The following is a 25,159-nucleotide window of genomic DNA, read 5'->3' on the forward strand; positions in this document are numbered from 1 at the left end:
GTGTGTTTTAGAACCATCAACCTAGATATGTATATGTGCTAGTTTATCAGTATGATATATAAAAGCAAGAAGACCAGAGACATCAGCAAAGTCACTATCGTGTTTTTAACTCTCCACTTAAGGATGACAGAAGAGTAGAGTCAGAAAAATTAGCTGTAGTCAGAAAAAACAAGATGCTAGGGTTTGCAGCAAGCCACATACTAAAATGATTGGGGACTGCCCAGATAATATAGGTAACTGACAGGATTCGATTGTCAGTAAGGTTTAGTTGCAGATCCCTTGAGGACTGAGCAAAGCAGACCAATCCTGAGACCAGCAAAGCAGGGAGGATCTGATTGGCTGACAAAGTCTTTCTTCTCTTGACCCAGGCTAGGCAGTTCACCAGGACCATGAACCCATTTCCTAAATCTCCTAGCATGAATTCCACACTTGAAATGGTTGTCAGTGTGCTCTGTCACACAATCTCCATTGTCTGAAAAAGTGTAACAGTTGAAATGTTATTGCTAAAGATGTTATTAATGCATCAATTTAAATGCTTTGCACATTTAATTATTGAAAGCTAAAAAAAATTCTCCCTTTAAACTAATATATCCAATTCCAATCCAGGAAAGATAAAAATTTCCTAATGATGTTTTGCTTGTCTTTTTTTCAGACTGCCTCTGAGCTTCATCTAGGTACTGTGTGTCTTCCTGAAGAAGCACAGAGTCTTTCCTAGTTGATGATGAAGAAAATGTCCATGTGATAAATGCAAGCAAAGACATGTTTATTTGTATATTGTTTCCTGGCTTTGCCTACATACATACATTAGTCTGGATACTGGAGCTCTTGGCAAGTAACTTCACACAACTTAAATGTATTTTTTTTTTAATTTTATTTATTTGTGTGTGTGTGTGTGTGTGTGTGTGTGTGTGTGTGTGTGGTCAGCTCAGCCCACCAAGGGGCGGGGCTGGCTGGCATGTGGTGCTGGGGGATTGAACCGCGGTCCCTGTGATTTGCTAAGCTTGTTCTACGAAGGTGCTTTAGATCACTGAGTCATCTCACCAGCCCCCTTAAATGTATTTTGAACCAACAAGAATACAAATTGGTAAACTACATAAATGCTTAGTCTTTTTTATTTATTTCTTTTTATTTATTTATATTTTGGCAGAACTGTGGATTGAACTCAGGTCCTTGCACTTCTCCGGGAAGTGTTTATTCTACTGAGCCATCCCTTCCCAGCGCCAGTTATTTTTTTTTAAAAAACATAACAAAATAATGTTTGTACAGGTAACTCCACATACACAGTTTGAAGTTTTTCCTACACATTGCCAAAGTTATCTAACCATTTAAAGTGATGATTACAATATTCAATACTGAAAATCTTATCATCTTTTTACAAGGTCATGTATACACACTCACATGCATAAGCATACATTTCTTTAAATGCAAATCTTTTCATTTTCCACTTCAATAATTCAGGATATTTATGTCTTCAACATTTATTATGCTTCCTATTCAAGCTTAGTGATGAGATAGATGTTATGATAGTGTTTTAAAAATGTTTTCAAGTAAAATTGATCTGGTATTAATATAGATATTAAGTAATCTTGATAAAATTTTAGGCATGCATATGAAAACTGGAGGCAATGTTCCTGCTGTACCACGCAGGAGGTCTTGAATGTGTTCATCCACACAGCAAGAATCATGCTTGCCTTTTCCTTTCCCTTGTCCAAGATATCTGATTCTTTCATGAATGTCGCATACTCTCAGAAATTTTCAACTTGGATCCTTCCAGGAATGAGGGAAGACAAAAATAGAAATAAAGTAACAGAGAAAGTCTGAGTGTATGGGGGATAGAACAGTGAAGGAGTGGGAGAGATAGAGAGACAGAGCTGGAAGTAGAGCCAAATATAAATTCCACAGGGCTCGGCCATGCCGACTCTCACAACGGTGGTATTGTGGGGGCAGCCCGCAAAGCCTTTCTCATGGACTGGCTTCTCTCACTGCCTGTAGTTTTCTTTGCCTGATGTTTCACACTCTTCATGTCTCCAACTTCTTGGGATCTTTAGTGAAGATTAGGTCTCACTCCTACAACTTCATGCATCAGGTTTACAGAGGCACACTACTTTGCCATCCAGCCCTTCCTTTGATATCTGGATGGGAGCCTCCATGACTCCTATTTTCTGCTTGATTAAAATACTAGCACCAGGCAGACAACATCCATGTCTGCCACTGTCTTGAGCAGGAGACAGGCCTCCTTGGGACACACATGCAGCACCTCTGAGTGTGTTTCAGCACAATGAAATGAATCCCAAGGAACCAGTTCCCTAGGCAGCCCTTCTTCAGCAGGGGATGCACAGGTTTCCTTCTCAAACCAATTGTTTACAACTTGTACTTTAGAGGGCTTGCTAATTCCTGAGATGCCTGAAATTATTTTTGTCTTCTAGTTCAAACATTTTTAATGGCTATCACATTTACCTGAACTTTATATTTGGCTTTGGTTGTTTTTTGAGCCAACATTTAAGTTTTTCTAATCTGTATTCTTTGTTATTACTCCCAAGTATTCCTGTGGCTTTGTCACTTATTTATTTATTTATTTATTTATTTATTTATTTATTTATTTATTTATTTGGCAGAACTGGGGATTGATCTCAGGCCCTTGCACTTGCCATGGAAGCGCTTATTCTACTGAGCTCTCTCCAACCCTCTCATTTCTTTTTCAAAATTTTATTTTATTTTCAAGGGTAAAAACAAAGGCATAAAAAATAGCCAAAACAAAAACTGAAACAGGGTAACATATAGCAATACATATGTTATGGATTTTCAAAGCAGGAAGAGCTAATTAACAATTTTTTACTTCTTATTTTTTAAACACAGTACATGTTAGAATTAAAACAAAAAATTACAAGTGATACAGAATTTCACTTAAAGTAATATGAATTCCACAGTATTTGTTGTAATACATAGTGTTATCTTCCAACCAGTTAAACACATTACCAAATATAGCATGTAAAATTGGAAGAAGAAAGGAAAAATGAAATGCATAAGAAATTAAGAAGAAAAAAAGTACAAACAATTGAAAAAAATAAGACTAAATGAATTACAGCATTAACTACTGCTCTGCATATACCAGCAGAAATGTGCAGTAGAGTTGTCCAAACCATCCTGCTTACATACATACATTAAGCTCTTTCTCCCACTCCCACTTCTGTCCTGGTCAACTCTGAGACAGACTACCTGACATCTGTAATTTAAACATGAGCAAGCAACTACAATGAGGACAACAATGTATAATACTAAAACCATACTTGAAATACCTGTCCTTTTGATCTTCTAAATGTGTACTGTTTCTAATGTCATATCAATTATTGCTATACTCTCTTTAAAGTAATTTTAAGGAAAGGAATAAGAGCCAGCCAGATAGCTCAGCAGACTAAAGTGCTTGCTTAGGCAGAGTGCAGCAGCTGGAGTTCAATCCCTAGCGTGCTGTGCTGGCCCTGCCTCTGGGGCATGCTAAGAGGGTGACTGAGACTAGGTGTGGTGGCACACACCTGTAATCCCAGCCCTTAGGAGGCTGAAAACAGGAGAATCTGATCATGTAGTGAGACCCTGTAAACTCTGTAAACCCTGTACTAAATACATAAAAATAAATGAATAAATAAATAAATAAATGTAATAAAAGAAAATGAGAGCAAGAACAAAAATTCAAGACTTCTTGAAAGAATGCAATATTCACTCATATGACCCATCTTGCATAGCTATATCTGTTAATCTGAGCAACGGATCTGATGATAAAAACAGATAATATTATCAATCACTGTTAGCTATTCTAGTTTTGAAAAACTGTAACGTACGTATTTTTATGTTACCCAGTTTCTGTCTTTGCTTTTGTTTTTCTTGATCTTGTATTTACTCTTCAAAATAAAAGAAAACTATAATAAAAAAAAGAAAAAAGAAATAAATCAGAACCACATATGCAAACATCATATAATCTCACTAGTGTGAGAACTTGAAAGAGTAATGAAAATCTAAAAGGTACAACAGATTCTGTGAAAAAGAAATAAATTGTTCAATGAGAAGGAAAAACTATTGCGGCAAATGACTAACATAAGAAGGGAAGAAGATATATTTGGGTACACATGTAGAATAGTTTGGATAATTTTATTGTCAATTTCTGCTGATCTTTTGAAAGGAGCAGTTAATGCTTAATTTTTTTTACTCTGATTTTCTTCTCTTTTGAAATTCTTATAACTTCTTTTTACTGCTTTTTTTTTTAAATGAATCTTATGTGTTTATATGTGGTAATGTGAACAACTAATGTGAAGACAGCATCATGTAATACAGCAATGATTTCTGAAATTCTGTTATTTTGGTTAGTGAAATCTTGTATCATTTCTAACACTGTTTTTTTCTTTAAATTTATATCTCTATTTTATATCTTTAAAAATAAAAAAATAAATAAACATGAGCATTATTTTGATTTAAAGTTACAAAAGTTTCAGAGACAGCACAGGAGAAAGGTGTGATGTGGTCAGGCAAATAACTCAGCAATGAAAGCGCCTGCTAAGGCAGGCACAGAAGCCAGGGTTTGATCCCTGCTGTGCTGAGTCAGCCTGGCTCCCAGGGCACGCTGAGTCAGCGATTGAGACTGGGCATGGCGGCGCGTGAGTGTAAACCCAGCTCTTGGGAGGCTGAACACAGGCTGATCACTATGAGTCTGATCTACGTAGTGAGACCCTGTAGATCCTGTACTAAAATATCAAAAAAAAAAAAAAAAAAAAAAGAAGAAGAAAGAAAGAAAGAAAAGAGGAAGGAAGGAAGGAAGAAAGGGAGGGAGGGAGGGAGAGAGAGAGAGAGAGAGAGAGAGAGAGAGAGAGAGAGAGGAGCTGGTGAGATGGCTCCGTGGTCTAAAGCACCTACTTAGAACAAGCTAAACTGAACAAAGCACAGGGACCGCGGTTCAATCCCCCAGCACCACATGCCAGCCAGCCCCGCCCCCTGGTGGGCTGAGCTGGCCACACACACACACATAAATAAATAAATGTAAAAAAAAAATTAGAAAGAAAGAAAGAAAGAAAGAAAGAAAGAAAGAAAGAAAGAAAGAAAGAAAAAGAGAAAAAGGAAAGAAAAGAAAAGAAAGAAAGGTCTGGTGGAGGATAGTTACTCATGTCATATTAACTAGGAATCAGAGGTACAGGAAAGCCATTGTAGGGAATCTGTAGCCTTTTAGGTTGTGGACTGTCCTCTCCTAGACCCTTTTGCTATGTTGTTTCTGCGTAAGTTATCAACCACTGACTGAAGCTTTGAGCCACTGTGGTTATGACCGATATTAAATTTTAAATAATAATCTGAAATTTCATAATGACAGAACAGATGTAGTCTCATAAAAAATTCACTTATTTAAAAATGTTTTATTTCACTTTTTTTCCAAATTGTAATTACTGGAGTGTTCATGATACATTAAATTGCTTTTTGGGTTTTTTTTTCAGAACCGGGGATTGACCTCAGGCCCTTGTGCTTGCCAGGGAAGCACTTATTCCACTGATCCATCTCTCCGCCCCAAAATTATATTTATTTTAAGGAACTGGAATATATAGAAATCACCTAATCATGTTTGGTCCCCTTAACCATCTCATACCGTTTCCATCAATTTTTATCCAATGCTAAAATATCTTCCTCCATAGTTCCTATAATCTCTCCTTTATTTTACTCTTTATTTACAGTTTTAGTTTCTTATGTGAGAGGAAGAATATAGTATAGAATTTTCTGTGACATATTTCACATAATGTTATGGTCTCAATATCCATCAAGTTCCTACAAATGACCTTAATTGATTATTATATGTCTATACAAAGTTCTACAGTAGATTTGCATTAGGATTTTTATCCATTTTTCAGTTGATGGAATTTTAGATCATTTTTATAATAATCTGCTCTGGTTATGTTAAAATTTTCCACTTTTGGGCCCGCAAAATAGCTTAGCAGAACAGAACAGTGCAGGGGCTGCGAGTTCAATCCCTGGGCATCCCGTGCCAGCCCTGCCCCCTGGGTGTGCTGAGTCGCCCATGGAGACTGGGTATGGTGGTGCACACCTGTAATCCCAGCACTTGGGAGGCTGTAAACAGGAGAATCACTAGGAGTCCTATCTGGTAGTGAGCCCTGAACACACTGTGGAACCTTCAAAAAAAAAATCAACTTTTTATGCAATATTGTACTAAACCAGATGCTAAGAAATTCCTTATAATTATATATGGATTTTTTACATAACATTGTAATGATCGCACAGTTTTATTGAAATATGTATAACAATTTCTATAATATTTTAATGTAAAAGATTTGCTCAAAATACAGAAGGAACTGATACATAAAAGAAATTTAAAGTAGAATATGAGGATAATTTGGGGAAATTTAAGGGTATCTAGGAGAAAAAATAAAATTTCAAAGTCAGATTTAAATTTCAAAAACATGTCTTTCTTTATTTCAAGAAATTGAATAAATAAATATCTAGTATATGAAAACTTATGACAGAACTAAAGTCTGACAATTATTGTAGTCCTCTAATCATTTTTAAAATAATTTTATTGAGAAACAAGTAGCAATGAGATAGTTTCAAAACTGATTAGTAGGACAGTTTCAATAATTAATACATTGCATATTGTTGGTTATTCATTGTACAAGATGCAGACATGATATCCTGTCCGCAAACACTATTCGAACAAATCTCTGTATTCATTGAATTAAGAGAATACAGATGTATATCTTTCCTATTTTGAATATACAGATCCAAAATGTTCATTCATTTGTATTCCCCTTTTTTGTAGTCTTCTATTCGTAATCACATTTTTTTTTCAAAATTACTAGAATTTTATTTGCCTCAGGCTTATGACTTGCAACCAAAGACATTGTGCAAAGAAAGCAAAGATAAAGTACACTTTAGGGAGACAGAGACAATACACATTGGTGACACAGGAAATCAGGTGGACAAAAGAAGCCATCCAGTACACTATATAGATTACAACATTCAATAGCGTTTTCAACAGAATTTTTTTAAAACCAAGAGCAAACAAAATTAAGCAATGTTTACAGTAGACATAAATCTTATACAATTTAAAAAGCATTTTTCAGATCATAGAGCATAAAGTGGAAGAATGTATATGTAGGTGAAATGTAACTACTGTACATTTATCACCTATTAAAGTCACTTATATGTACCACAGTGTAAAAAAAAATACCGAACAAATAAAAATCTTGAAAATTGCCTGATGAAAAATAAAATAACCAGTGGCTTTTAATGGCTTCTCCTGGTTACCAGTGCTACAAAAGACAAAAATCTCATCCAAACAGGTGATAAAACCAGGCACAAACCTTTACCAAATTAGACCCACCCATAGAAATATACTATTCACCCACATTTTCCATCAAAAGCTTTTGTTTGTTTTAATCTTTGAATCTTTGAGGCCCATTTGGTCACAGTACGTTACAAACTTTGTGTTTTTTACACCATGATATCGTATGTTTGTCTGGCACTATTCTAAAGCTAGTTTATAAGATGAGGAGGAGGACACAGAAAAAGCCCAGCACCCACAGGACACATGAAACCGCTGGGTAGAAATGGGAGAGAGGAGGAAAAATACTCAGCTCCACGGGGATCACTCATCATCAGTCCCGCTTGTTTCTAACTGATCCTTTTCATTCTGCTCTTCGTCGCTGTCAAAGTCGCTCACCACTGGCTTTGCTTTCCCTTGATTTGGCCTTTTCTTGCCTTTTCCTTTGTTCTGGCCTTTCTCATCTCCCTTATTGAGCTTGATTTTCACCTTAACAGATTTAGCCTCAGACTCAGACTCCTCTTCCTCTTCCTCTTCCTCTTCCTCTTCCTCTTCCTCATTGCTTTCTTCATCACTTTCTTCTTCTTTGGCAATTTTCTGCTGCGCACTCTTAAACACTGACTGTAAGACGATGGAGTCTTCATAGATCTGGGATCCCTCCAAGTTGAATGTCTGAGCATTGTGACACAGAAGCATGACATCTTTCTCCAGGTCTCCCAGGTTCCAGTAGTTAGGATTACGGATTCTTTCCTTTATCTTTTTGAAGTCCACAGGCTTCCTAATTAATTCATAGTATTCTGGTAACTCTTTCCTGGACAGTAACTGAATGAAGACCTCACTGAGCTGCCGCCCTGAACTATCTTTGTAGTTGATCACAGTATCAATGATGGCATTCATCTGTTTTGTCAGTTTGGGAGGATTTGGTCACAGCTTCTCAGCTGGAGGGCGGCCTCGCCTCTTCTTAGCTTTTTCTACATCTTCCTTCACAGGATCTTTGTCCACATTTCTTCGTCTTTTTCTCTTCTTGAGTCATACTTCCTCTTGCATTTCTTCCAAATTGCCGTCTTCAATGGCCCCATAGTTTGCCTCTAACATAGTTCACTAACAACAGGCCTCCCGGCTTGGACCCCGTAATCACATTTTTTTTTGAAGGTTATAGAAGCTAAGTACATTTATTCAGCCTAAGTTTGTCGAAGCATTTACATACAAAAGTTGTCTATAGAGCCTTCACAGCCTATATAACCATTCACCCAGGGAATGCTAAATAAAGCTGGCCATTGGTCCTCTGGTTGGGAGCCCTCCAATTTGGAGAACTGCAGTTCTATAAGTGGGCTTGGGCATAGTGCAGCCTGCTGTATGGCTGGTTCACTCCATTACTTCTGTGGCCTCCTCACCACCACTGTCTGAAAGCTCCTTACCAGACTCTTCTTCTAGTAAACAGCTTCAGGTGACAGATTTCTGGATAGCTTCCCGTTCTTTTTCATCACTGCAGTTCTGCAACAGGATCAACAGCTGTCTCCTGTTGTACTGAATCAGGAACTTCTGACATGTTCTAATTGTACCTCCCACGTGTACTGTGTTGAAAAAGCAAGGATAGCGGTGTACTTTGTTCTCCAAGTATGTGATGAAAGGAAGAGCTGACCACACAAGTTGATAGAACTCCTTCCGGCATCGAAGTAGCACTATTCCAGTGTAGACATTGAGGTATCGAACCGCGAAGCCAATGGAGCAGGCGGCGGCGCCGAAAGTCTCGGACGATTGTGTCCCGTACGAGGTTGCCCAGCACTCGGTCATCCAGAGTTAGGCGGGAGCGGGGGTCGTCCGACACCAATTCACACAGAAGGTACCTGTGCTTGAACCGCACCGTGGCTTCCACTATGCCAGCCGGCCGGACGTGCACCCGTAATCACATTTTAAAAAATTATTTTATTTTATTTTAAAGAGGAAAAACAAAGACAAAAGCAAAAACAAATAGTAGAACTAAAATGTCTCAGTTACTCTTCTTTTGTTGCTGGGATAAATACCTGACACTCAGAATGAAGAAAGGAAATGTTTATTTAGCTCACAGTTACTGGAGCTTTCAGTCCATACTCAGTTGGTTCCAACACACACTGGCACACGGCAGAGGGTAGCATTTCATGGAGGTAGAAGGCAGAAAATCAGCAAGAGCAAAAGCTGAGAATAACTGCAACAATGACAGCAGTGAACAAGTCTGTCTCCCTTATATTTCATTCAGGCTATCCACCCCAGGGTGTGTGTAATACTCATAACCATAATCTCAGCAGCATTCACACTCATAATTCCAGCAGCACTCATACCCATAATCCCAGTGGATCATAAATTAAACCCAAGCCCTAGGAGTCCACCTCATTATTGCATGAGGCATTGGGGCGGGGCAGCAATGAGACATGAACCATAACACAAAATCAGAAACAGAGTGACATACACCAAGACATATGGCACATATTTTCAAAAGAAGATTATCAAATTAAAAGTAGTTGTTATATTTTGTACTTTCATCATTAAGCCTGTTGCTCAGATGAACAGATATAGGTTTGTAAGTTTGGACAAATAATTGAACATTAATGCTTGCTTTGATAAAGCTTAACAATTTTTTCTTGACCCTTTTGCTTCATCATTTTTAAATTATTTTAAAGTAAGTATAATAATTGATAAGACATTAGAAATGGCACATATTTAGAAAACCAAGGTAATTTGTATTCAGCCATAGTTTTTGTATTATACATTGCTGTCCTCCATGTAATTGCTTAGATCTCAGATATTAGCATACAGAGTTAGTCAAAGTGAAAATTCTAAACATTAACTGCTATTAAAAAAAAACCTGATGGAAATTAGTAATGAAATCATCTCAGCTATCTTGTATATAAACTTGCATGATTTTTTACTCTTCTTTTTTCTATCTTTTCTCTTTTCCTTCATCTTCATTATTTATTCCGTATATTAGTTATATTCCATTCTACTATATCTAATGCATGTTTCAGATTATATTTACACATTCAGGTTCTTTTTTTTTTGGCGGAACTGGGGATTGAACTCAGGCCCTTGCGCTTGCCAGGGAAGCGCTTATTCCACTGAGCCATCTCCCCGGCCCCACATTCAGGTTCTTACACTAGAGAGATAATATAATATTTACATATGTGGGACTGATTTAGTTCACTTATGAGCATAGCCTCTAGCTACCTGCATTTACATATAAAGGCCTCCAGTATGTCTTTCTTTATAGCTCAGTAGTACTCCATTTTAGAAAGCAAACAAACAAACATAACACCTCAAACCAAAAAACATCTTTTTTATTCATTCCTTAAGTGTTGTTTCCAAGATTGGCTATGGCAAACTGTGCTGCTATAAATGTAGGTGCACATATATCACTGTGGTATTATGTTTTCAGTTCTTTTGGAAAAATATCAAGCAGGGGAATACTTGGATTGAATAAGATTTCCAATACTAGTTTTTGATGAGTCACCACACTGATTTCCACAGTGGTAGTACCAGTCTTCATTCCCACCAACGATGGAGAAGAGTTCCTTTATTCCCATAGCCTCTCTAGCATCTGTTATTAGTGATTCTTTCATGACAACCATTCTTTCTAGCATGAGATGCTATCTTAACATTGCTTTATTGTTTTATTTTTTAAAATAATTCTACTGAGAAACAAATAGCAATGAGAAAGCTTCAGAACCAATTACCAGCATACTTTCAATAAATAATACATTGTATATTGCTGTCCTAGTGGCCACTCATTGCCAAGACATAGACATGATGTCTCATCCACAAACACTATTCGAAAAAATCTCTCTGTTTATTAAATTAAGAGAATGCAACTATACATCCATCCCAACCATCGTGAATACACAGACACAAAATAGTTTTTCACTTTTATCTCCCTCTCCTGTTTAATCATGTCAGAGATGAGAATTTCATCATTATTTGCATGTTGTAGGTGCACCAATTCAGCAAAATATTCCAATACAGTCCAGTAGTTCATAAGAGTCCTGAGTTTTCTGTAGGACTGGCAATGTCAGAAGTTGTTGACTTGAGCCTTTACAGCTCAGCATATTAATAAGACTTTACTTCATTTTTATATTTTTCTGCTGCATGGTTAAGACCAAGATAAAGCAAGACCTATATAACATGAAATGTATCTTTTGTATCTGATAAGATCAGTCAAATTCCCTCAGGATTTATCCTGAAACCCTGTACTGCAGTTTATAGATCCTTTGTCAGTGTTAGTCATGTGGATAAGCCATGGCCATTGCTTGCCCAATATGCTCTCTTTGAAAACCTGAGAGAATATTTTCTCTCCATATGACTCTCCTTAGGCACACTTTATATCATCAATCACTGTAAGGAGATTGTGGCCCTATAATCTCCTTAATCATATAATTAGGGACACAACTGAGTTACATGATGTTACAGAACAGGTTCAACTATGTCCTGAGTCTTAACTGATCTTGGAAGGCTAGGGCCAAAATCTTAGCTGTCCTTACAGTCCTCCTTTTTCTCCAATTTTTGGAGAAACTTAGGTTGTTAACTCTCCAGAAGAAAAGCTTATTGCTATTACCCTACAACATAGGCAGTTGAGCTTAACCTCACAATGCAAATATTTTTATTTGCATTTCATGGATGACTAGTGATGCGAAGCATTTCTTCATATATTTATTCACTTCTTCAATTTCATTCTCTGAGAAGTGTGTGTTCATCTCACAATGTCACAATCTTTTTGATATATCAAAAATCTTAGGCACAACCTGGAACAGGTATTCTTTTATTCCCATAATTTTATTGAGAGACAAATAGCAATGAGACAGTTTCAAACCAAATTGATAGGACAGCTTCAATAATTAACACATTGCATACTGTCTTCCTAGTGGTTATTTGCTGTACAAGATGCAGACATGATATCCTATTTACAAACACTATTACAACAAATCCTTCTATTCATTAAGAGAATGAAACTATATATCTATCCTAACCATTTTGAATACACATATACAAAATGGACATTCATCTGTATCCCCTTTTTTGTTTAGTTCCTTTGGAAAAGGTATTCTTCATCAATCATTGATATGTTAAACTCTCAGTCCACACAGAATATGAAGAAAAAAATTGAAAAATAAAAATATATTTAAAAATAGAATAAAAAATTACATATTTTTACATAGAAGTTTAGGCATCTAACCATATAGAGCATTGTAACAGAACAGTCCTGCAACACCCCTTTTCCTGTCTCCTGCCTTCATTCACCACCCCCTTACTTTTTAAACAAACATTTACATGAGACACAGCATGGCAGCAACCAGTGTGTCATGACAAGCAGCACGTATTCAGAAGACCAGAATGACAGGCATTCCAAGGCTGACCCTACTATTACACATTGCCATCTTTAGTGAAGTTGCTTAGTTCACAGGTATCAGCATATATAGTTAGTCAGGGTGAGAATCCTACCAATTAACTACTAGTTTCAAAAACCTGCTGAAGATTCTCAGGATCACTGCCTTACCCATTTTGTACATATAAATGTATGGCTTTGCCCCTGTCATGTTTCTTAGCTTCTTTCCTTGCTCACTCTTCAATATGGAATGCTCAAGTTCTTTTAATTGTGTTATACCTTTCTATTTGAATTTCTTCTTTTGAGTTCTTATACTAGGGATACTATATGATATTTACACATGTGGGTCTGTTTTATTTCATATATAAGTATATCTTCTAGTTGCATCCACTTAAATATGAAGGCTTCGAGTTTATCATTCTTTGTCACCAAGTAGTACTCCATTGTATAAAAATACCACATCTTTTTCATCCATTTCTCAGGTGACAGGCATCTTGGTTGTTTCCTATCACAAATTGTGCTGTTATAAACATAGGTACACATATATCATTGTGATATGTTTTCATTCCCACTAGGGGAATAGCTGGTTTGAATGAGATTTCCAGTCATAGGTTTCTAAGGAGTCTCCACACTGATTTCCATAATGTTTGCGCTAGTCTACATTCCAACCAGGAGTGAAACAGGGTTCCTTTTTCCCCTCAGCCTCTCCAACATGTGTTTTTCGTTGAAGTCTTTATGATAGTCATCCTGTCTGTGGTGAGATGATATCTCAATGCTATTTTAATTTGCATTTCATGGATGACTAGTGATGCGAAGCATTTCTTCATATATTTATTCACTTCTTTAATTTCATTCTCTGAAAAGTGTGTGTTCATCTCAAATTCCCATTTCTGGATTGGGTCTTTAAATTTTGGGGCCTGAGTGATTTATAGTTCTTTATAAATTCTAGAGAGCAGACCTTTGTCTCAGTGCTTATTAGTCAATATTATTTTCCAAGTTTGTGGGTTGTCTTTTCACTTTGTTGGTAATTTCTTTTGACATGCAAATTCTTTCAAATGTTTCCCATTTGATTTGATTGTTGTTCGTGGACCCTTTTCTACCCCTATGTCTTAAAGATTACTTCCTACTTTCTCTTCCAGGAGATTTAGTGTTTCTGTTTTAATGCTTAGACCATTTAGACTTTAGCTCAGTACATGGTGATAGACCTGGGTCAAGTTTTAGTTTTTGGCATGTAGAGAGCCAGGTTTTCTAGCACCATTTCTTAGTGAGACTATCTTCTTTCCAGTGAGCATGTTTGCCCTCTTTGTTGAAGATAATGTGGTTGAGTGTACTCATAGGGGCTTCTGAGTCTTCTAATCTACTGCAATGATCCCCAAGTCTATTTCATTGTCAGTGCCATGCTTTTATCACAGTAGGCTTGTAGTATAATTTCAAATCAGGGATTTTAATGCCTCTTGCCTTATCTTTGTTGCCTAGGAATGCCTTTGCCTTTCTAGGTCTTTTCTGGTTCCAAATAAAATTTTTGGAACGATTTATCTAGGTCTGTGAGGTATGCTGGTGGTAGTTTCATGGGGATTGCATTATATCAGAACAGCAATTTGGGAGTAAGGCCATCTTCATAATGCTGGTTCTTCCTATCCAGGAGCAGGGAATATCTTTCCATTTTCTGAAATCTCTATGATCTCTGTCTTCATAGTACTGTAATCTTCCTTGAAAAGACCTTTGACTTCTTTAGTTAGATGAATTCCAAGGTATTTCATTTTCCTCGGTGCTGTAGTAAAAGATATTTTTTCCATAATTTCCCTCTCAGTGTGTTTATTATCTATGTAGAGGAATGTTCTTGACTTTTGGGTACTGACTTTCTATCTTTCTAGGCTACTGAATTTGTGAATTAATTCTAGTAGCTTCTTGATGCAGTTTTTTTTTTTTTTTTTTGGAACTGGGGATTGAACTCAGGCCCTTCTGCTTGCCAGGCAAGCGCTTATTCTACTGAGCCATCTCCCCAGCCCCTTGGTGCGGTATTTTTGGTCTTCCAAGTAAAGTATCATGTCATCTACTAATAATAATTTAACTTCTTTACCTATTCTTATTCCTTTCATTGCTCTCTCTTGTCCAATGGCTACAGCTAATGATTTCACAACTATATTGAATAGGAGTGGTGAGGAATTTGTTTTCATAATGTTTGTAAATAGGATATCATGTCCGTATCTTGTACAGCAATTAGCCACTAGGAAGAATGTATGCAACGTGTTAATTATTGAAACTGTCCTACCAATTTGATTTGAAACTGTCTCATTACTATTTGTTTCTCAGTAAAATTATGAAAAAAAAATGAATCAGCTCTTTAATTCATTAATTCTTAGGTTTGATGAATTTTTATAACTAATGATTTTGTTCTTTAGACCATAGGAGGATACATTATTGCTATATAACAAAGCATAGTAGTTCATCCAAGTTATCTCTTGCCATCTCATTGCCATGATGATCCTCCCCATAAGTCTGGGCTTCCGTGGGGCCCTGCTGAGCCTAGCAGTATGCCTCAGCTCATAGGATTTAGTTCTACCAAATTTGAACTTGAACCTGAACTTGACTGGCCAGGCCTGGTTGCTAAAATCAGCCCCTTCATGCTCTGCTCTGCTGCTTTGGACTGGCTATATCTGGCTTCTGGGCTCAGTTCCTTCTAGCTCCGCCTAGGCATACTGGACCAGCTCTTAATCAGTTTTATTGAGATGATCTTTTTCAGTTTGTCTTTTTTTCCCCAAATCAGAGACAATGAATGCTTTCAAGAATAAACAATGCCATTAACCTGACAAAAGGAGAAGACCAGTGTATTCAGTAACCTATAAGAACTCCACCCTGAAATAAGACAGATGATACACTGGAAATGACAAGAAAGAAAAGAAAACATTTAGAAAGTTCATCTTGTGTACCATGCTTCTGGAAACTTGAGAATCACTGTTAGGGAAGTGCATCTTTGTATATTATTTGGAAGTGGAGTAGATGACAAGCAAACCAGAACTATAATAATTATACTAAATTAACCGGGATGAAGATATATATATATATATATATATATATATACCCCAAAGCATTAAACAGTATCACTAAAGTGACATTATCATCTCTTTTATTTTTATTTATTTATTTTTTGTGGAACTGGGAATTGAACTCAGGCCCTTGTGCTTGCCAGGGAAGCACTTATTCCACTGAGCCATCTCCTCAGCCCCTATCTCTTTTATTTTTAGAGGAAGAAAAATAAGGTTGAAGAAGTTGGCTATCTTGTATCTGGAGAAAGTAAAATACGCTCAAGTTTGTAATAGATACTTAGTATAGCTGCAAGCCAGGTGTTAAAATGATTGGTTACTTTTCAGGCGTTAGCAGCACCATTTATTACTCAAGTACTTACATAGAGTAGGTATAGTTCATACCCAACTTATTAGTGTGAGCCAAATAAACTCTGGAGATAGGCAACAGAGATAACAACATTTTTCTCATGACCTGTCCGGTGCAGTTCTCCAGGGCCATGAAGACATTTGTAAATTAAAATAAATACTAATATTCTAATTATTTCTAGTTAAAATTACTATCGTGGTTCTGTTTAGCCTTTAAATATTAACTAAAATGATTAACAGTTTTATGATTGATTTGTTACCTAAATGAGCATGTGTATTCTGCTCATCCACACTTCCTCATGAATTGCTTTACTTTTCTCTATTAAATTTACCTTCTATGTGTTAATTTATTACTTTTAATGAATACTAATATTATCCTCATAACTTATTGTATTCATTTTCAAATTTTATACATGATTGTTTTGAGAAGATCCTGGCTTCAGAGTGCTGGATGGAAAACCAGTTCTCTGTTTCGTCCAGCTCCTATTATTCTATTTGAACAACTGTCTGCTGCGGTGGAATCACCAGTGAAACACAGATGAAACTAACTTCTTTTGCAGCAGTTAGTACACTAACTGTACTACTTGCTTCTAAATTATCTTGTCTGCTATAAGACAGAACCCATGGATTTTTAATTATTAATTTGATCTATTTTATTTATACTTCAAAGGCAATTATGATGAATAGGGAGTATAGTTTACTGATTGCACAATTGTCTAGCATACAGAAGGCCCAGAATTTGATACATGAGCCTTAAAAAATGTGGTGTATGACTTCCACTTATAAGTAAAATATTAGAGCTAGAAAAAGGCCATATAGACTCCTGAGACTCCTGAGTACAGATTGGTACAACGTTTATGGAAATGCAAGCCCCATTCAAGTCTGCTATTCTCCTCCTAGGTATTTTTGCAGAACTGAAAATCCCATACCACAGTGATATATATATGTTCACCCATGTTTATAGCAACACAATTTGTCATAGCTAAATCCTGGAAGCAACCCAGATATGCATCACCTGAAAAATGGATAAAGAAGCTGTGCTATGTTTACACAATGGACTATTATTCAGTTATAAAGCAGGTTATTTTAAAAAATAAACAAACCAATCAAACAAGCAAACAAACAAAAAAAAAAACACAATAGAATCTAACCTTTGGGACATGGGATATAGCTCAGTAGAATAAGAGTTTCCCTGCCAAGCACAAGGGCCTGAGTTCAATCCCCGGTTCTGAAAAAAAAAAAAAAAAAGGAAACAACTGAAATTTGAATCTTTTGTTGCTAAATGGATGCAACTAGAGAACATACACTTAAGTGAAATAAATCAGACTCTCGTGTACAAACATCCTATATCTCCTCAGTGTGAGTACCTGAAAGCAAAAAAGGAATCCAGTGGGTACAATAGACACTGGGAAAAGGAAATGAACTTAATCAAAAGGGAATGGTCACCGAGTTGAGAAGGAGGACAAGAGAGTGAATGGGGAAAGAAGATATGTCTATGAATGTAAGCAAGATGGTTTGGACAACTACACTGTACATTTCTTGTGATTTATGGGAACTGTCGGATAATACTTAATTTCTTTTGTCTCCTTTTTCAATTTCTTTTTTATTTTTTTATCTTAATTTCTTACACATGTCTTTCGTTTTTCTTCCTTCTTTCAATTTTTGATGCATACATATGGTAACCGGTTGAAGACAACACTGTGTATTACAACAAATACCATAAAATTCATGTTACTTTGCTAAGTAAAATTCTGTATCACTTGTAATTTTTTCTCTTCTAATACTGTTTGTACTCTCTTTAAAAAATATAAAGAATTTTTAAAAAGGAATAAATAAAATATTTGAAATTAAGAATTGGAAGGAATGACTTTCCTATCTATATTTGGACACTTTAACAACAGTTAAATCAAGTTGTTAACATAGTCTCCCCTTTTTACTACATTATAGAAAATATCTTTTTCTAAGCTTTTCATTTTTTTATATTAATCTGCAGTATTTTAAGGTACATCTATATTAACAATATTAGCCAATCTATAAATTATTATCTGAACATTATAATAATAATTTTGCTTACTGTTCATTAAGCATAAAATAATTCATGATGTATTCTCATATGCGATTTAGGATTGAACATTCTTGCTGTCAAAGAGGTGGTAGTTTGAAGAATGAAACTGAAACATTATTTTTAGATTTTTTGCAGGATAAATGAATATTTCTACATGATTTTTCCCATAATTTTATTGATAAACAAATAGCAATGAGACAGTTTCAAACCAAATTGGTAGGACAGTTTCAATAATTAACACATTGCATACATTCTTCCTACTGGCTAATTGCTGTACAAGATGCGGACATGATATCCTATTTACAAACACCATTAGAACAAATCCCTCTATTCATTACGAGAATGTAACTATATATCTATCCTAACCATCTACAAGATATGTAAACATGAATCATGAAAAGTTCAAGTGGATGATAACACTGATTATGTATGTAAAATACCTATGGTTTTATGATTATAGAAACTTTCATAACATATTGTTTATATTGTTTGCAAAAGAAATATGTTTTGATATTCTTATGTCATTGATACACATAAAGACAGACCCCGATATTTTTACTTTTCTAGAAATATTTTTAGAACAATCAAATACATACACTCCAAAAGGTTAGTAGGAAGAAAAAATATTATAAACACTTAGAAATCATGCCATGCCTGAAAATCAATCAGTGGATTTTAAGGATTGTTTTTCTTTTAGAGAGCGTCTTCTTGTCATAGAACTCAGAGGAAACCATTTTTCAGCTTCTAATTTCCTCAAATGAAGAGAAGTTAATAGCTTGAAACAGAAATTCCATTCGTTTTTCATAGCAATGGAATAGTTCCTTCATCAACCTACTAGTACTCCGACTTGGTACAATTACAGAGAGCTCATGTCAAATAACAAGACATCAGTTTGGCAGGCCTCCATGTGGACATAGGTTCTGGGATCCCAGCACCTTTAGCCATGGAGTTGCAACTGCTTGAGATATTTACACATGGAGCACACTAACAGCATAAAAAAGCTCATAGATGTAATACAGAGAATGATTTCTAGACTATATTCAAGAGGGAAAAGATTTTAATGTCTGCTCTTTAAGGTTTTCCAAATCACAATTCATTCACAGACATTCATCTGATGGTCTCATTTATATTTGCCTCTGCAGAATGATAAAATGAAACTACCATCACTGCTAACTCTCTCTCTCTCTCTCTCTCTCTCTCTCTCTCTCTCTCTCTCTCTCTCTCTCTTTGTCTCTCTCTCTCCCTCTCTCTCCTTCTCTCTTTTGAGAAGTAAAACAAGGTTGGAAAATAGTAACTATCTTACGTAAACATACTTGGGCTAGCAATAAGCCACATATAAATGATTTTTTACTGCTCAGCAGTAATATAACTAGTTACTTGTCTGTCACATAAGCCTGGATGAATCACTATTTAACTTACTGAAATCAAAGCAACTCCTGAATCATCTAGATAAAGAAGTTTTGATCATAAGAAGAAACTTTTCACTTGACACAATCAATACAGTTCCTCTTGTATTGAAACCTTAGCTAAATTTAAGAAAATGTCCACCATTGCTTGGATAGGAATGACGTTCAGTAGTAAATTTCACTTTAGGGAGAAAAGAAAGCCAAACCAAGGATAGTACTTTCTTTCTTTCTTTTTTTTTTTTTTTCTTTTGGCGGAACCAGGGATTAAACTCAGGCCCTTGCACTTGCCAGGGAAGCACTTATTCCCCTGAGCCAACTCCCCGGCCCCCTGATAGTATTTTCTAGATTTTATGTTTCAGTTATAATTTCTTAATCTCCTAATTTAAAGACCTACCAAAACCTAGATTTTGGATGTGGAATATGCTTTCTGTTTTCTTTTAAATTCTGATTGCTACAGAAAGCAGAAAAACTATAGAGTTCTTTTTTTTTTCCCCTAGAACCAGGGATTGAACTCAGGCCCTTGCATTTGCCAGGGAAGCACTCTATTTCACTGAGCCATCTCCCCAGCCCCAACTATAGAGTTCTAATGAATGCACTGAACACTATTTTAATGGAAAACATTATTTTTCTCTAAATACTTAACTCTAATTCCTATCAGATGATTTATGTATCCCCTTACTATAGGCTGAAAACTTCATAGCTGATGTTGGAGTGAAAGTTCAATCTTCATTTGTACTCATGAAAATAACTATATATTCTATTTCACTATAATTATAATATAATTCAATTATAATGAAAGATGATATACATATTTTGGTACACACCTATTATCTCAGAACTCTGAGAAGCTACAGCAAGACAATTGTCAGTTGAGCCCAAGCTGGACAAAGTTATAGAGATCTTGTGTAAAAATGGAAAATGTCTCAGTGCAAAAGTCCTGGGAGGGAGGAGAGAGACAGAGAGAGAGAGAGAAAGAGAGAGAGAGAGAGAGAGAGAGAGAGAGAGAGAGAGAGAGAGAGACAGAGACAGAGACAGAGAGACAGAGAGAGAAAGAGACAGAGACAGAACAGAGAGAGATAGAGAGAGGCAGAGATAGACAGAGACAGACAGAGACAGAGAGAAGCAGGGAGAGACAGAGACAGGTAGACAGAGAAAGAAAGAGAGAGAGAGAGGGAGAGAGAGAGAGAGACAGCGAGACAGAGGATATCTGAGAGGATATAGTGAGAAAAGGGGGATGGAGAGATGGAGGTAGGGAGAGAGAAGAAAATGAAAAGCAGTGGAAAAAAGGGGAGAAACCATATGCAGAAGTGTCAAAATTGGTGATCATACCACTCCCTAGTGATCTGGAGATGATTGAATGGTTTCTTATGACTGAGAACATATTTTAGCAATGTAATTATATTTATGGAAAAAACATTTATAAAAACTAATCTGTTAGCACTCTAAATTTATACTAGCAAAGATTTTCAATTTCACAAAGTTGACCCACTAGATGAGGCTGGAGATTCACTCTCTAGACTTTTTCAGAAATTGTACCACAGGGTAAAGAGAAAGATATTTGCAGAGCTCTTCCCAGAAGTTCTGATTAAAGCTATTTGAAGACTCTTGAGAAACAAATTACTGAGTGCTGCATATGATAGTCCTCTGTACAGCTCAGAAGCCCAGATAGAGAAGCTGTTCAGTTTTTCAATCCAAAAATGAAAGCATAGTTGATCTGAATATTTTTCTTTCTGATGACAATTGTGCTCATATGCTTTTAATTTTTTATTCTAACATGAATTATTACTGCAATTCTGATCATGTCATCAGCTATTTCTAAAAATTTCATTTACACTAAACATACATAGACTTTTTTATTGCTGTTCACATAGTATCACGATTGTATTAGAGAGTGTGCATAGTTTAGAGATGAGTTGATGTATGTGGGAGGATAATTCCAAAGACTATTACAATTTCCATAAAGGATGTGAGTAGCCCACATTTTGGTTCCTCAAGGAGTCTAGGATCCCCGCTTCTACAGAGACCATGGATTGCCTACATAAATATATTGTGAGGTACTTCAGAATTTAAGCTACAGAATCAGATTGTTTATGCTACTGTTTTTTTATTTCATGTGCTAATTGTGCAACCTTGGCCAACTTACTTCTCTTTGTTTCCTTTAGGACTTAAATTTGTTTTCAGAATTAAACATGACAATGCATGTGGAGCATTGAGTATCCTTTTCCCTATAAAATGAAACTACGTAAACAGTTTTTTAATTCCTTCCTAAATTGTCTCTATTTTTTAAAAGTTAACTGCTCCATATAATTCTAACTTCTTTAGCTAAATATGTGACCAATTTACCTCATTAATCTTTTTAATTAATGTCTTCAAAAACATGAATTTTGAAGATTTAATATTTTCAAACTTCAATTTAAATAGTACTTTGATCAATAATTGATCTTTATTGAATCATATTGAGAGGGGGCTGGGGAGATGGCTCAGTAGAATAAACACTTCCCTGGCAAGCACAAGGGCCTGAGTTCAATCCCTGGTTCTGCAAAAAAAAAAAAAAAAAAAAGGAATCATATTGAAAAATGATAAAATTTTCCATTTTTCTTGGTTTTTCACCTATGAGAGAGGAATTGATTTTCTAAACTTCTAGAATGTCATTGTTTTATTAACATAATTATTGCATCATAGTATGGTTGAGTTGGGTAGCAGAAAATGCCACCTAGGCAGTCTATTTCTCACCCAGGTGACAGTTCCTGTTTCAGTTCTGGTGGCTTCTGCCACCCAGAAACAGCTAATAACTAATATGGATAGCTGATCACTATGATGCATATTGAAAGAACTAATCAATCAAAAGACAACCAAGTGCTCTACCTCTGTACTTCTCTTTCAACTCCATAAGTCACCCTTTCTGGGCTTTCAAGGCCTGACATTTTAAGCGGTAATTGATTCCTTGGCAGTGACCATCTGATGTTGAATAAATCTGACTCCAGAACCTAGATACCATTTCAGTGTGTTCGGCTGTCATTGTACTTATAGTATTAAAACTGCTTTCAAACAGCAATTCTTTAATTTTAATTAAGATTTTTTGACTTATTACACATATATGTTTCTAAACATTGTTTTAATTAAAATGATTGTATGTTCCGTATTAATAAAGAATGTTACAATTAATTAATAGAATATGGTTATTAGTCCTGTTGTCCACATCCTCTTTTTGACCTGTACTATAATTTTTATTTCATAAATTTTATAAATTCACAATGATATTTATATTCCAAAAAATTATCTCATTGTCAAAGGAATTGATTAAGGACCATTTGTTATGATTTCAATTATTAAAACTGTAGATTGTTAAATAATTTGTTTACAATTTTAACTCACTTTATGTGAAAAAAGAGAAAATAGCAATGAAACAGTTTTGAAACAGGTTAGTAGGACATTTACAATAATTAATACATTGCATACTGCTGTCTTCATAGTAGTTATTCAGAGGACAAAATGCAGACATGATATCTTGCCTAAACAATATTAGTGCAAACTATTATTCACATTGAATTTAGAGAAAGTATCCTATATACCTATCCTAACTCTCTTGTGTATATATACATATTATTTTCCATCTCCTTTATTTTTCACAACAAAATTGTCCTTTATTTACACTTTTGTGAATTCAAGTACCTACAGTCTTTAGACTGATTTCAAGTATGAAAAAGTGCTTTAAAGACTTCTTCAAATACAGCTTCTCTAACTGCAGTGGAACACCTATCTCTGAGAAAACAAAACAAAAAATGGGGATGTGTTGGGAACCACAAAGCTAGGAAATTGATCACATATATGTAGGTGGGACTTGGAGCAGTGCCTAAAGCAAACAAGCTACCTCACACCTGAGATGAACATCCTGTCTGGTTAAGGTTAGCTATCAGCTGCTAGGCAAGCTAATGTCATGAGTTACTAACTTCACAAAAATGTAATTAAAGCACATCCTCTTTATAACTAATAATTCTACCTTGTCTATCAGATCATAAAGTACTTAAAAATTTTACTGTATGTGTGGGATTTTTTAGTTTATTTTTGTTATTACTTCTCCTAATTATTATGTTTCATTTATCCTTATTTACCTTTATTAATTTAAGTACCATTGTTCAAATATTGATTATTAAGCATTAATAAATATTTCATTAGCTTTATTGGGAGGTTGGTTCAGAAATTAACTTTATATTACAAAGCTAAAATTTTGTATTATAATACATATTTCCTAAATAAAATATATCATATATAGCTGTATACATAACAAATATGATCTAGTCTAAATTTTTACAATTTCTGCTTTTAGTGAACAACATAATTCAGTTACTTGTATTATGTACGTGTGTGTGTGTGTGTGTGTGCGTGTGTTCAACTTCAAGGCAGGGAGCACAGAGCACAACATCATAATCTGTAATTTCTGATTTGCTTCTGTTTAAATGTTGCATCCACAAATCCAGCTGCTAAATATTTTCAGGGCAAGCATTCAAATATGTTAGACATATGTTTATTAACCAACTTAGTTGAAGAATTACTTATGGATTAATTTATGTATTAATGGTTATTGCTGCAATAAATTGCAGCAATTTAGAATGTGAAATTCATCGTATTTAGAATCCTAGTCATTGCTAGCTTTAAATTACAAAATATCGGGACAGCCAGCTATCTCAGTGAACTAAACTTCACGTGTCCTTCTTGACATTTTTCAAAAATTTACTTTGTAAGGTATATAAATGATATAGCTTATAATACAAACATAATGTCTATACATACAATTAAACAGCAAAACTTGCATAAAATAAGTTTAGGAAAAATAGAAATATGCTAATAGACAATTTTTTGTGTTTTAGATTAAAATTGCTGATTAGTTAAAGCTATAGAACCTCATTTCCAAGAAAAATGAACTTCTTGCACAAGTAATATGTATAAAATCATACCAAATACACAAAAATGAAATTGTCCAAAACTAATTATAAAGAAAAAATCATTAAAGTATATACATAGGAAAAGTATTAGCTATGGAAGAACAAAATTAAATATCATCTTATTTTGCATTAGGAAAAAAACAGCAAGTGGATAGGAAACTAGATTTATTTATATTAAGGACTGAAAATAAAAGATCTGTCCTCCTCGAATTTTATACTTAGCAAACATACTAAAAGAAAAATTAAAAGTAAAATATTTTTCAGCTATACAAGCTTGAAATATTCTAATACCTTCCGACATAGCAAATAGAAAATTACAAAGACCATAGTCTAGAAGGCAAGAGAAGTTGCTTTTTGGTAGAGAATAAAGAGCTCTGAAAATGATGGTTATGCAGGACTATGTAAAATATAATTACATTAGACAAACCCATTTAAAATGTCATTAAAGATTTCCAGAAAATAGTATCAATCTTATGTCAGGTTAGATACATATTTTCTCATCTGTGTGTGTGTGTGTGTGTGTGTGTGTGTATGTGTGTGTCTGTGACTGTAAAAGACAAAGAAGAAATAATATAAAGTCAACAGAAAATGGAAGTACACATATTAAAGTTTCTCAAACTAGGAGAAAACATCATACCATGTCTTAAAAGTAGATTGCAACTCAAAGAAACAGTATAAAGCATAACACTAAATTAGAATT

General features: G+C 35.2%; 2 pseudogenes; both read right to left on the minus strand.

Annotated features, from left to right (window-relative positions):
- Nucleotides 1-7,627: 7,627 nt before the first annotated feature.
- Nucleotides 7,628-8,383, minus strand: LOC101579628 (annotated as a pseudogene).
- Nucleotides 8,384-8,636: 253 nt separating this feature from the next.
- LOC101575631 lies at nucleotides 8,637-24,760 on the minus strand (annotated as a pseudogene).
- Nucleotides 24,761-25,159: the final 399 nt, after the last annotated feature.

Source organism: Octodon degus, unplaced genomic scaffold, assembly GCF_000260255.1.
Source record: "Octodon degus isolate 3935 unplaced genomic scaffold, OctDeg1.0 scaffold00012, whole genome shotgun sequence".
NCBI lineage: Eukaryota > Metazoa > Chordata > Mammalia > Rodentia > Octodontidae > Octodon > Octodon degus.